Raw genomic sequence first — 13,628 nt, forward strand, 5'->3', positions numbered from 1 at the left:
TCTCGTTTTCGGGAAGAATTTTATCATTTCAAAGAGGAAAGACAATTTGAACATCTTGCTAACATAAGGAAGAAGAAAATTCGCGCTATTAAGAGTTCAGAAGAGAATATCGGTAGTGCAGAGAGAGAGAGAGAGAGTGTGTTGTGGATAGATGAGCAGCTGCCTTGACTCACAGGAGCCAAAATAAGCAAGATATTGAGCAAAAGGATCTTCATTTATGATTAAGTTATGATAAATAACTTTGTTTTCTTTTATTAATACCCAAAAAAGAAAAAAAATTCATAATAATCATGATTTAATCATATTGTCTTTGTAACAATACAAAGAAAAACTTTGAACACCCATATCTCAAAACTATACTTATTGACCTTCAAATTCAATAGTCTCCCTTAGTTTTCAAGATATAGCATTGAAATTTGGTATATAACTTAGAAATATATTATAAAACAATGAAATGAAGCCCTTTTTTCCAATTTTTGTTCCATATCTTTTTTCTTAATTTTTCCCCCGATTTTTAGGGTTATTTTTTTTTACCACAATGGAAAAAAATTCATATCTGGCAAAAACTTACATTTAGAAAAAAAAAACTCCTCATATTATTGGAGGTATATATCAGGTCTATATAGGGTAGTAATCCCAGATTTTAGTAATAATTATCAAGGGAGCAGATAGAATTTGAAAAACACTCATTTTCAGGATAGATCACCCTGGTGTCGCAAACCGGTCAGAGGCAAAAATCCTATGCAGTTTGGAGATGTCCTAAATCACCTTATTAAGTGATATGAACGTCGAAGTCCTGTCATTAAAAAATGGCAATAGCCAGACGGCCCCCTTAAACAGAGCTTCTGGAGAATAAGCAATATGAACATCAGGAGAGGTCGTAGAAATAAATCATAATCTATATTTTACAGTATTGTAGTAAAATAAAAAAAACACGGTGCATACATGTATTCTGAAGAGGGAAGATTTGCTATACACAGGCTATGAATTATAAACAATGCTAAATTCAAGTTTATTAATTTACAAAAGTTTACCTCTAGGTAATCGATAACTCAAATATTTTCTGCATTTGAAAGAATCTATTTGGCAGTTCACATCATAAAGAATAAAGTACAAAATAGTAATAAGGTAAAACTAAACATATAATCTTGAAAATCTTTGACCTGTTTTCTTCCCATAACACAAAATATCAGTAATATTGAAAGCACCACTGCAATATGGTTAATCACAGCTGAGCAGGCAGGGGAGTGAATTATTCTAGGTATAACTACTATCATCAGCATCAGAACCAGTAAATGCTACCTCTATCAATTACACGGACAGCTTCAATTTGAAGCATTGGAGAAAATAAGACAAATTTGGAGATGATTTGTATTTTCCCCTAACTAATACAAACCTGTAGTTATGTACTGTATGTGGATACACTTTCGGCGGAGCTGGAAGGCAGCCATTAGATTTAAAATGCGAGGTGGCAACCCTGTCTAACCACTTGAGGAGGCAGAGGGTGGCTGGGGTTGGTAGCCAGCCGCCCATATATACTCTCACAGCTGTGAGCTACGCCACTTTTTGATTGCAGGCACGACTTACTGGGGGACAGGTGATGGTAGGCCAATTTATATAAATAACAACAGGTTTGTATTAGTTAGGGAAAAATACAAATTATCTCCGAATTTGTCATTTGTTCCCAAACTAACAAACCTTCCGTTATTTATTTGGATGACTCACTCTTAGGAGGGTGGTAATTTCAACTACAGTACTGGCTTAGTCATTGACCTGGGTTTACCTAGTACAGTATTAGACTGTAATTGAGGGAAACCTTGTCACCTCGCTTATCAATAAAAGTGAGTATGATAGCGGCCTGAGCAATTAAAGTAGTTGTCAGAGATATCCTAAGAATGTCTGGGTCAGAGCGTTCCTAGTTTAAATAGGACACCTACACATAAATAGATGTTTCCCAAGGCCTACCTCACATGAGGCGTTGGGATGTGTATAAGTATACAAAAATAAACTATACTTGGTTACACAAGAGAAGTGGTTATTACCCGCAGAGGTTGAAGCCAGCTTGAAAAGGGACTCATAGAGCTGTTCCCTAAAGGAGAGAAGATGATTAAAGTACTTTCATTTATCCCAGTCTTAATTCAGGTAGCCAATGCCTTCAACCTTCTGCTACTTGTCCAACACCACACGAGAGATAAAGAAAATATATCGGATTTTCTGTGGGTCACACCGTGTAGGTAGGGTGAGGTGAAGATCATACACGCTTCCACCCTACCAATGGCACGATTTGGGTCACAAAAGAGCTACTTGAAAATGTTGTGGAAAAATACACAGGAAAAATGCAAATTATTTCTTGATTTATTACTGTACTTATTTCTAATTTTCATTGTTTATATTGTATTTTGTATTTTTTATACTGTTTAATTTGTTTATCTTCAGTCCTTCATTTTTGTTTTGTTCTTGGTGGGAATATACAGGACGCAGCTTACCTGGCACTGGATTCACCCCGAGAACAGTTTGTGTTTGACCACACTACTGTTCTTCAATTGTCTCTCAAGGTACTCTCCGTTTCCCCACTGCATACCAAGACCACTTTTATGAAGGTGACTGACCCTGAACATGATCGTGGAGTGTTCTCCTGGAATGCTCTTCTGTCCTTTAGTCAGATGGCCAAGATCATCGACATATCCAATCTGTACTCAAGATGATCTACTCTGGGGTTCCTGCATCTCGAGTTCCATGCTCCTATCTGCCCTATAGGAGATGTTGGTCTGACTTGGAAGTGCACTAGGGTTTGCTAGTGAAGCGGAACCCAGACGGCTCAGTAGTCCCGGTAGTCACCTTCATTGTCTTGATATACCTAGTTGCCGAGACACACCTCCAGAATGCTCACTGAGGAATTGGGAAAATGACTGCAATGCTCCGTCGACTCATTTGGCACAAATCTTTGATTAGTGTAATCAGGGATATGTGCCGGACCTGTTGGGAATGTCAGACTTGTAAGGTTTCAAGGGAGGTGATTGCCCCGCCAACCTTGAAGATAGTGATCTCTTCTCCTTTGGAATTGGTTGCTATGACCTTGTGAGTCTCCCAACAACCAGTACTGGTTTTATTGGGTATCTGATGGTAGTCGAACATTATTCTAAGTGGGTGATGGCAGTACCCATAAGGAATAAGAAGAGCAGTACGATATGACAGGCGCTTGAAGACCAAGTTTTTCCAGTTATTACTCGTGTTCCAGTCCGGATATTGACTAATAACAGACCTGAGTTCATTTCCCAGGAATTTGCTGAGTTGTTAGAGCGGTGCAATGTTGTACATGTGAAAACTACTCCGTATAAACCATCCAGTAATGGTGCAGTGGAGCGGGTAAACCGAACCGTACCATTGGGGAGTTACTGAGGGTGATTTCTGGGGCATTTCGGAAATGGGACCAGTACTTATCCCGAGCAGTTCTCAGCTACAACCATTTCCACCACACTGAGATTGGCTGTACTCCAGCTGAGAACATACTGACGAGTGCTTCTGTTGAACAAGCTCATCCCTAGGTTTGAGGGGGTGTTCCGTGTTACTAAGGTACACGAGAATAAGGTCACCTATGAGCTGCAGAGACTGCCTGATAGTGAACTGGTAAAAGCTCATCATATCTAGTTAAAGGCCCGTCTTGAACCTCCAGTCTATCTTAGGAGGCATTTTCTCTGGTATCCGAGGGGTCTTGTTCCTGTAACTGAAATTCAGAATAGTCCAGGACTCTTGGATAATTGTCTGACTTCCTCTGAAGTCTCGGAGAGTTCTGGTTCTAGTAGTGATGGTGACTCCTATGGGGTGGCTGCAATAGTCGCATCATACCTTTTGTCTTGGGATTGAAACAAGTACCGATGACAAAGGAAAAGTTACCGTTCTACTAGAACTATTATTCAGCCTAAGCCCACTCTTAAGCCAGCTGGGACTTATGAGAGATACTACCGCTAGAGAGTTATGGGGTCCTTTGACTGGCCAGACAGTACTACATTGGATCCTTCTCTCTGGTTACGGTTCTTTCCCTTTGCCTACAAATACGCCGAATAGTCTGGCCTATTCTTTACAGATTCTTGTCTGTCCTCATACACCTGACAACACTGAGATTACCAAATAATTCTTCTTCACCCAAGGGGTTAACTACTGCAATGTAATTGTTCAGTGGCTACTTTCCTCTTGGTAAGGGTAGAAGAGACTTTTTAGCTATGGTAAGCAGCTCTTCTAGGAGAAGATCACTCCAAAATCAAACCATTGTTCTCTAGTCTTGGGTAGTGCCATAGCCTCTGTACCATGGTCTTCCACTGTCTTGGGTTAGAGTTCTCTTGCTTGAGGGTACACTCAGGCACAATGTTCTATCTAGTTTCTCTTCCTCTTGTTTTGTTAAAATTTTTTATAGTTTATATAGAAAATATTTATTTTAATGTTGTTACTATTCTTCAATTATTTTATTTTTCCTTGTTTCCTTTCCTCACTGGGCTATTTTCCTTGTTGGGGCCCCTGGGCTTGTAGCATCCTGCTTTTCCAACTAGGTTTGTAGCTTAGCATTTAATAATAATAATAATAATAATAATAATAATAATAATAATAAAAGAGCACAGGATGCTTGGTCCTCCAGAAAATTTTGATAAGACTCCTGTATTGAAGCCTGAATCTATTCGAGATCGTGTGATCCTCCAACTGTGGGAGAACTGCCCCACTTAAATGTGTGGTGGTTCACTCTCTTGTGCCCGAATTTCCAACACCCCGATTCTTAGCCTCCTCTTTCCGAGAGGGTGTTATTCATCCTCCAGGGAGTTGGGAATTCTGGGAAGTTTCCAGTATTCCGTTGTTGGAACCACTTTCTGTTGGCTCTAAGAGTTCCAGTCCAGATTGATAAAGACCTGCTAGTTTGGAAAGCCCTGTTTCTGACTTGACAATGTCCATTTATCCTGATTATGACTTTTTTGACTCTTTGCCACCCGATTGTGACGACCGACTGTTGCCTGAAAATCCCACCTCTAGTGGATTTAGTCACCCATGGACTAGGTCAAAAGGTCCAGTTCCTGACCTACCTTTACTTCAGCCTTGAGTCATGGAGTGGAGGCCTTGTCTCACTGATCAGACGAATACTACAGAGAGGGAACTATCCTCCATTCCTATGTCACCTCAGAACTCCAACCCTTTCCGACATTCAGATAGTAGATTGAAACAGCGGTCAGAGCATGAGTCTGAAGTGGCACAGTCAGGTGTCTCTAACCTGAATGCGACAGCACTGTTTGGGTTGTCTGAAATAGAATTTTGCTCCGAGTCATCGCCTGATTTTTTTGGATTTTTATTGTCCTCTTCTGATTCTACGGATTCTCCCTCTGGTCCACATCAGAGAATGTCGATAACCTGCAAATATCAACTGTCATGCAAGGTTATCGATTGATTAAAGACACCCAGCTTGTACCTGGAGAGTCGCTGGCTTAGTCCGTCTCCAGTGCTGCGAGAAATTAATATGGCTCGCCAGCAGATTGCTGAATCCTGGCACATGTCTCGAGACAGAATTTTGACTCAGAAGAACTATAAATCTCCCACAGAGTTAATCACTGAACAGAATTTTTTTCACATCGTTTTTATATGGTAATTATTTTTTTATTAGTAATTTTTTCATTCCTGTAGAACGGGACACCTTGTGTGAGGATATCTCTTTTGAGTTAAGGTTTGTTTAATTGTTTTATTAAGTTTTACTTGTTTATTGTACTGTAATAGTCCAAAATCAATAAGCTTTGTATTCTATAAGATTAGACTACAGTGAATATCATTTTTCTTTTCACTGGATAGTTTCAAGACTGTGTATGCCTGTAATACTGTAATGTTGCCTGTAATAATAACTGTTTTATAATGCAATATATATTCACTTGAAATGTACAGAGCTGGTGTAGGGCATTGTTGCTTGTCATGAGGAATTTTGAGATGGACTGAATACCTAGTGGGGGAGAATGTGGAAAAATACTAATTATTTCTATATTTATTACTGTACTTATTTTATATTCTTATTGTTTATATTTTCTATACTGTTTAATTTGTTTATCTTCAGTCCCTCACACAAAATTTTTCTTTTTATTACAGTGATGGTGCCCTGCACCCAGTAGGAAACATATGGTAAAAATGTGCTTGTCATGCTTGGAAATTGGGACACTAGCCAGGTTTCTTGCTGTTGGTCGAAGTGACATTTATCTTGCCCGAGAACCCCAGAAAAAACAAAGACAGAAGGGTGTATTGACCCAGGACACTGAATATACAGTAATTGGACCTTTCAGTAAAAAAGACAGTATTTGAAGGCATGTGTGACAAAAGACAGTAACCTATGTGTCTCTGATACTGTAGTTATCTTGTACGATTGCCTTCTATTTAGTGTGGTATGCGGTAGGCTAGAACATGGCAAAAGACCCTCGAAGGCAAGTCATTGTTTGCCATTAGCCTATTAATGGCAAGGCTTAGCTTGTGCCATGATGCAAATTAGTGGGAAAAGGAAACTACGGTGCTTGTCAACTGAAGACGACACCATGGAGCCGTCAATTGAACAGCAGCAAGATGTTGGAACATCAGCCAAAAAAGAAGAAGGACAGAGAGAATAAACAAGTACAGGATAAAAGAAGCTCACAGAGAAGATGCAAATAATTCCTTGGATGAGGTCTTGGAGAAATGAACATTATCGGTTTTCAAGTCAACAGATGCTTATTGTTCTTTGGACCACAGCCCCGTTAACATTTGTAGACAGATCCATCAATATGGTATAATATATCATATGTTATTTTTGTATATGGAACCCATATGAGTGTCCAACAGGTGAATAGTTTTTTTATTATTAATTTTTTTTATCTTGTTATTGTGAGGCAGGAGTGTAAAGGGATACTAGTTTTTCACAATATAAATTATTTAAATTTGACAAAAATGTTATTGTCAACCTGACTATTTGTCTCATTAAATCTGTTTCTAATAAGCCTCTTTGAATATATTTTTTCCCCCACCGTGTCCTGTTACCAAAGTACAAATTTTTTCCCTTTCACCTAATGTTCTTAAAGTTTACCTAAGCTTGAAAGGATCTTACCTAAAGAAGATAGAGCTAATTTCTGTTGATTTTCACTACCTGTTTATTCAGCATGCTCAAGGCAAAAGAAAAAATAATAGGGAACTAAGGTTCTAGCTGGGTCCCCTTGCCCAGAATAAAATCAAAGGGTGGTGCCCACTTTCCAGTTCATCCTTGAGTGTTTACCTTTTACACAGATTTCAGGGTATTAAACTGTTTCTTTTTGTGTAGTGAAATGGAGAGTGGTGGGTATTCGGATACTAGGCAGTCTGCGTGCTACATCTGGCCACAGTTCGCAAACCACTGCAACGTTATGGACGGATTCTGCCCTAAAACATCTGTGTCCCCGTCACAAACGAGATCCTTACAACCTCCTCTTGACCTTCCCAAGGTTAGCGAAGCGTGCTGAACCTAAGGAGCGAGCTCTTTCATTGCTTTCCTGAGGTATGGCCTCAATATAATCACTGGCATGAAAAGGAGGAAACAATGACAAGTACATCTACGCACTCCCTTGGGCCATTCAGGGTCAGCAAAAGGTGCTGTACCTTTGGGGCTAAGTAACCACCCTCCTCGAGGTATGTCCTCAAGTAATTACCTGTGTTACAGCCTTGATTACAAAGCAGCAGGTTCCCAGTTGGAGGGCATGAACCTGAGGGTCAAGCTGCCCAGAACAAAACTGGATGTTACTTGGTTTCTCGCTGTGAGCAAGAGACGTCGAGGGAGGCCCATAGTCGAGTGTAGCACTGGGAGAAACCTGTCTTCGGGATTAGGAGAAGATCTGCACTTTGGGTGTCCTAGGTCACTGAGGGGGAAGCCCAGGACCGAAGGAAGACACCCGTCCCGAGAGGGTTGTATTACCCCATTACGGGTAAATTGGTTCAAACTTTATGGAGAGCAACGACTGGAGGAGATGCTTGATGGACGTGCAAAGGTCTTCCATTGCCTAAGCCTAAGAGCGCAATTCCCTTCATTGGCAATTTTGAGTGTATGACTAGAATAGCACCCTCAAGAAGAGAAAAAAAAACTGACTTCACTCAACCGTCGCCTTGGAGTTTCTAGTCGTAAAGGAAGTCCGTAATGGGTTCTCCAGATCCGTAGACGTGCCACTGATGTGACCTGTCTTTTTAGTCTTGCCAGCGAGGCTAGACTGATGTGCTAGTTGAGTCCCTTAATGAGACAAGTCCGACTATAAGTTTGCACAAAAGTGGGGAGGAGCCATTTATTCCTTTCTCGGAGAAAAAATTGCTCACCAAAAGGAATCCAACAGCAGACAGCAGTTCTTCTCCTGCAAAAAGATGATCAATGCATGTCATTGATATTCATTCCGCTTCCTGAAGGAAGACCTCTAAAACAGAGGCTGTAGGAGGAAGACTCCTGCAGAAGAGGTGGATTCTATAAAATCCAAATCCGTGGACAGGCTACCCCGAAGCAGGAAGCGTTTTTCTTTATCGCGAACGTGAAACCAACGAATCGTCATTCACCCCTGGCACTTTCCAGAGGGAACATGGTGCCTACTAGGGGATTAAGAGACAGTATCATGCAAGCTCTGATCATAAACATAAGGACACATAGTCCTGCATATGGCTTCCCCCCCAATTTCTTTGATGCCTCTATTAGAAGTATCAAATCCAGGAAGAAGGAGGAGATCGACTCCTTGGGAGAGATTCTCGTCTGGTAGTCTTTTCACTAGGATACTTACTTGCTAAGGTCTTGTAGAGAGCCAAGGGAAGGACGATCCTTAGTTACGAAGGACCTGGGACCCAGCTGTCCTTCGTCACATTCGACGGGAACTGATGCAGTCTTGTTGGTCTTGCAGAAGTTTCTACAGGGTGATGACACAGTCTACGGATATCCGTACAGGATATGACCTTCGTGTCATTCCCTCGATTACTTGAATTATATATCGAAGTAAATGGAAGAAGTCTCGTAGGAGTTCAAGACTTTAAGATCAGTTAGTAGGCCGAGGTCTTCAAGACGAGGGCCGATCCTATGTAGGAGGCTAACTGATTGATCGCAAAACCTTCCCTCCCATGACAAGGTTTGAAATATAAGCTCGTCTCACGAAGAGAGACTAGGAGTAGAGACTTCGGACCGACGAAGCTTGGCGGTGTTCCAGCGTCCCGCGTCTTCCTATGAGATCGGATGTTCAATTATGAGGAAAAAGAGAGCGACCGCTTCCCATTTCCTGAAGGGAGATGGAAGATACAAGATAGTATCCTTGTAGCTAAAGTCCGGACTATCTTTCTTTGGTGAAAAATACATCGAGCCAATTATTTCGAGCTTGTAGGAGGGGTTCTCCCATGAGGCAGGAATAGATTCTTTCCAACAGGAACCCAAAAGAGCGAGGGGTACTGAGCTTTGTGCTAGCGTATTATCCCTGTCACCAAGAAGGGTGCAGTCTTAGGTTCCCAGAAGGAAAATACTGTAATTCCATCTACTCTGCAGGGTCTAACTAAGTAGTGTATGCCCAAGAGTGAGGAGAGACGATCTGTGGCGTTTAGGAGAGAGTGCTCTCTTGAGCTGCTCCCTCTCAGGAAGTGGCTGCTGAATTAGAAGCCTAGAATGGAGCAGGCTTATATTGATCATTCGTCTCCAACCAGTGAATGTCAGGTAAGCAAAAAGGCAAGCTAGCGAAACGGCGAGCTATCGTCATGTGAGACAACAAACGACTAGCTGTTAAAACATAAAAACAGTGAACGGTGTTATTGATAAACCACCAGGGATCGTCTAAACGTTGAAAAATGGCGATTGGCCGCTGATAAATTGGAGATCTGGAGAATCCGAACTCTACCGTATCAGTCGGGATCGTTTCACTTGCGACTGTGCTCATGATCATGAGCGCCTCGTTCTATGTCTTGAACGCCTCGTGCAAGATCATGAGTGTGACTGTCTGTCTCCCAAGTGAGCACTTCACTGTAGAGCGTGAGCACCTCGCATGAGAGCATGAGCATCTTGCACAAGAGCGAGAGCGTTTTGCTTGTGAGCATGAGCGCTTAGCGCGAGAGCTTCTTGCTCATAAGTACTAGTGCCTTGTACCAGAGCATGAGCGTCTCACCCATGAGCGTGAGTGTCTTGCACGAAAGAGAGCGTCTTGCACGAGAGAGAGAGCGTCTTGCTTATGAGCGTGAGTCTCACACGAGAGCATGAGCATCTCACTCGTGAGCGTCTCGCATGAAAGCGTGAGCGTGAGCATCTAGTTTATTATTGTGAGCATTTAGCTCGCGATTGTGGACGTCTAACTCGTGATCGTAAGCATCTAGAGTTTATGCGTGTCTAAAACAAAATTGTAAGCATTTAGCTCGTGATCGTGAACATGTAGCTCATGATCGTGAGTGAGTACCTCGTGACTATGAGCATTTAGCTCATGCCCATGAGTATTTAGTTCAAAATCGTGAGCGTCAGCGTGTGATTTATTGTCTGGCTTGTGCCCGTTATCGTGAGCATTTAGCTCGTGCTTGCAATCGTCTAGCTCGTGATCATGAACATCTGTCTCATGATTGTGATCTTATAGCCCTAGATCTTGAGCTTTAGCTCATGATCATGAACTTCTGTCTTATGATGGTGAGATTATAGCCCTTGATCTTGAGCTTTAGTTCTTGATCACATGCGTCCAGCTCGTGATCGAGAGCTTCTAGCCCGGGATACGGGCTTATAGCTTGCGATCATTTCGTTTGTGATCACGAGTGTAGCTCGTGATCTTGATCATAAGATGCTCGCGATCGTGATCATGAGCGTCTTGCTTGTGATTGACAGTGTGTACCTTACGATCTTGACCCTGAGCGAGTAATACGTGACCATGGACATGTAGATCATGAACTGATGGTCTTATAACACGTGATCGTTTGTAGCTCAGGATCGTCTAGCTTGTGATCACGGGAGTGTAGCTCGTGATCATGATCACAAGATGCATGTGATCGTGATCAAGAACGTCATGCCTGTGACGCTCGTGACCGTAAGCGAGTAACTCACGGTAGTGACTGTGAGCGCGATCGTGAGCGTTTCGTTCGTGATCGTGAGCGTCTTGCTTATGATCATGACCATGAAACGCTCATGATCATAATCACAAGTCGCTCGCGATCACGTCAGCATCCTCAAGGGTTGTGTAGAGACTAGCATCGCAATCGTGGTCATGAGAGATTGCACCTCACGATAGTGAGCGTCTCACTCGTGATCCAGAGTATCTAGCTCGTGAGAGTACTCAGGGGTTGTTTGTCTTCAAGAGAACGTAGCCTACGATATCGTGATCGTTAAGATTTCTGTTGCGATCATTGATCGTCTTGCTCGCGATCACGTCAGCGTCCTCAAGGGTTGTGTAGAGACTAGTGCAACTCACGATCGTGAACGTCTCACTCGTCCGAGCAGCACTCTGTTCCCCTTTCATGAGCTCTATTTCAAATTGAAGGTTAGCATATAGTGTTGCTTAAGAAAAAGCAAAGGCTTGTTTCCGGGTTTTTCCTGAAGGGATTTCCCGAACAGGAATCCTGCTGGAGTAATCCCCCAAAGCTGAAACCGGACAGGTGTTCGTCTTCAAGGAGAAGAATGTCGAGATCGTGATAGCCTACGATCTGATGATCGTTATGATCTCTATGGCGATCAATGATCGTCTCGTTCACGATCACGTCAGCGTCCTCAAGGGTTGTGTAGAGACTAGCGTCACAACCGAGAAAGTGCAACTCACGATAGTGAGCGTCTTGCTTGTGATCCCGAGTTTATAGCTCGTGAGAGTGCTCAAAGTTTGTGTAGAGACTCTCCCTCGGAAGGAGAATTTCTCACACCTGGAAGCAAACCTCCGAGCAGCACTCTTGTTACCCTTTAATGAACTCTATCTCAAATTGAAGGTTAGCATAGAGTGTTGCTTAAAAAAATGCCAAGGCTTGTTTCTGAGTTATTCCCGAAGGGATTTCCCGAACAGGAATCCTGCTGAAGTAATCCCCTGAAGGGTCGTCTTCAAGAAGAAGAATGTCGAAATCGTGATAGCCAACGATCTCTGTGGCGATCATTGATCGTCAAAAACGACGCCCAGGCGGGTGTCTCATATCGAATTGTCGCGAATGACATCCTAACTGACCAGTAAGACGAGGTGACGAGTCTTTGTCCCTGCGATCGTTGAACAGAATAAATTCTGAACTCATCATTGAATTGTCATGAACAACATCCAGACCGACCAGGAAGACGAGTTGATGAGTCTCGCCCCTGCAATCATTGATCAGAATAAATTCTGATCTCATTATGAGTCTTGGCACCGTGATCGTTAAGGAGAAAATAATCCGCAAGCCGTGGGTTGACAATTTGAATACTCAACAGGCAGAAATTGCATACGCGAGCTGAAACGTTGCCTGTAGAGAGAGAGAGAGAGAGAGAGAGAGAGAGAGAGAGAGAGAGAGAGAGAGAGAGAGAGAGAGAGAGAGAGAGAGAGAGAGATGCAGATCGCTGAGTCGACGGAAGGACGAACGGGAGGCAGACCTCGTAGACACCTAAGACATCAGCTGCTGCTACAGCCACTGACTTCGCACCCTGATGTCGTTTATAAGTGCTGAAGAAGAAACAGAGAGAATTAAAAATTCTTCCCTTCTGGGGGAAAAGAAAAAGCCCAAACCGTGGAAGGGAGAGGTTACCCCCTAGAGGAGTTGTCAGGGCAGAGCAGCCCTTCCGATAAACTCGTGGAGACAAACCTTGACATCTGAAAACTGCCACATTACTGTAATGGAGCGTCATGTTAAAAACACAGTCACATCTGTAAAGAAAAAGAAAGAGCATGAAGCAATAGTGATAAATGGCTACGCCTTGAAGAGAAAGCGCAGACATCTGCTGTCTACCAGCCAAAAGCAAAAAGTGATGTAGCTCACAGCTCAGAGTATATATGGGCAGCTGGATAACCCCCAGCCACCCACTGCCTACCCACTAAAGTGGTTAGACAGGGTTGCCACTTCACATTTTGAATCTAATGGCTGTCTTCCAGCTCTGCCGAAAGTATATCCACATAAATAACGCAAGGTTTGTTAGTATGGGAACAACTTAAGATTGTGGATTGTTTTCCTTATTTAGGCAGTCATCTATCCTCAAACGTTAATATACATGTAGATGAGGAAATTCAATATCATCTAAGATGTGCAAATGCAGCTTTCAGAAAGCTGCACAAGAGTGACTTTGATGATCATGACTTACGTGTTGACAACAAAATCGTGGTAGAACAAGCAACATGGTTCTGAAACTAGGGCAGCTTACCAGCACAACATTAAAGCCTTTGAGGAATTCCATCAGCAGTCATTGTGAAACATCTTGAAAATATCTTGGGAAGACCACCGCACTAATGTAAGTGTTTTTAAAGAGACACCCACCCCACCTCCCTCAGCAGCTTTTTTACTCAGCGAAGAGATGATACTCGAAAAGTTGGTAAACCAAGGAACGAAAAGATAACTTAAAACTATGTGATATTGACTATAGAATAGGGGAGTCTGATGCACTGGAGCAATCTGTCTAGAAAAATAGGGTGAAAAAGGGAATTGAAAAATTTGAATGGAACTGATAACAACACTTGGAGAATCGTAGAGTCACTAGG

At 42.4% G+C, this 13,628-nt stretch overlaps 1 protein-coding gene across 2 annotated transcripts in view; it reads right to left on the reverse strand.

The window, feature by feature from the left end:
* Positions 1 to 13,064: 13,064 nt before the first annotated feature.
* LOC137631137 (tRNA endonuclease ANKZF1-like) overlaps positions 13,065 to 13,628 on the reverse strand; it is a 406,209-nt gene continuing 405,645 nt past the window's right edge. For both annotated transcript variants that reach the window (XM_068362804.1, XM_068362805.1), the window contains exon 15: positions 13,065 to 13,628. This exon is cut by the window's right edge and continues 409 nt beyond it. The gene's annotated coding sequence lies outside the window, so the exon portion shown is untranslated.

This window comes from Palaemon carinicauda, chromosome 39 (genome assembly GCF_036898095.1).
Source record: "Palaemon carinicauda isolate YSFRI2023 chromosome 39, ASM3689809v2, whole genome shotgun sequence".
Classification (NCBI taxonomy): domain Eukaryota; kingdom Metazoa; phylum Arthropoda; class Malacostraca; order Decapoda; family Palaemonidae; genus Palaemon; species Palaemon carinicauda.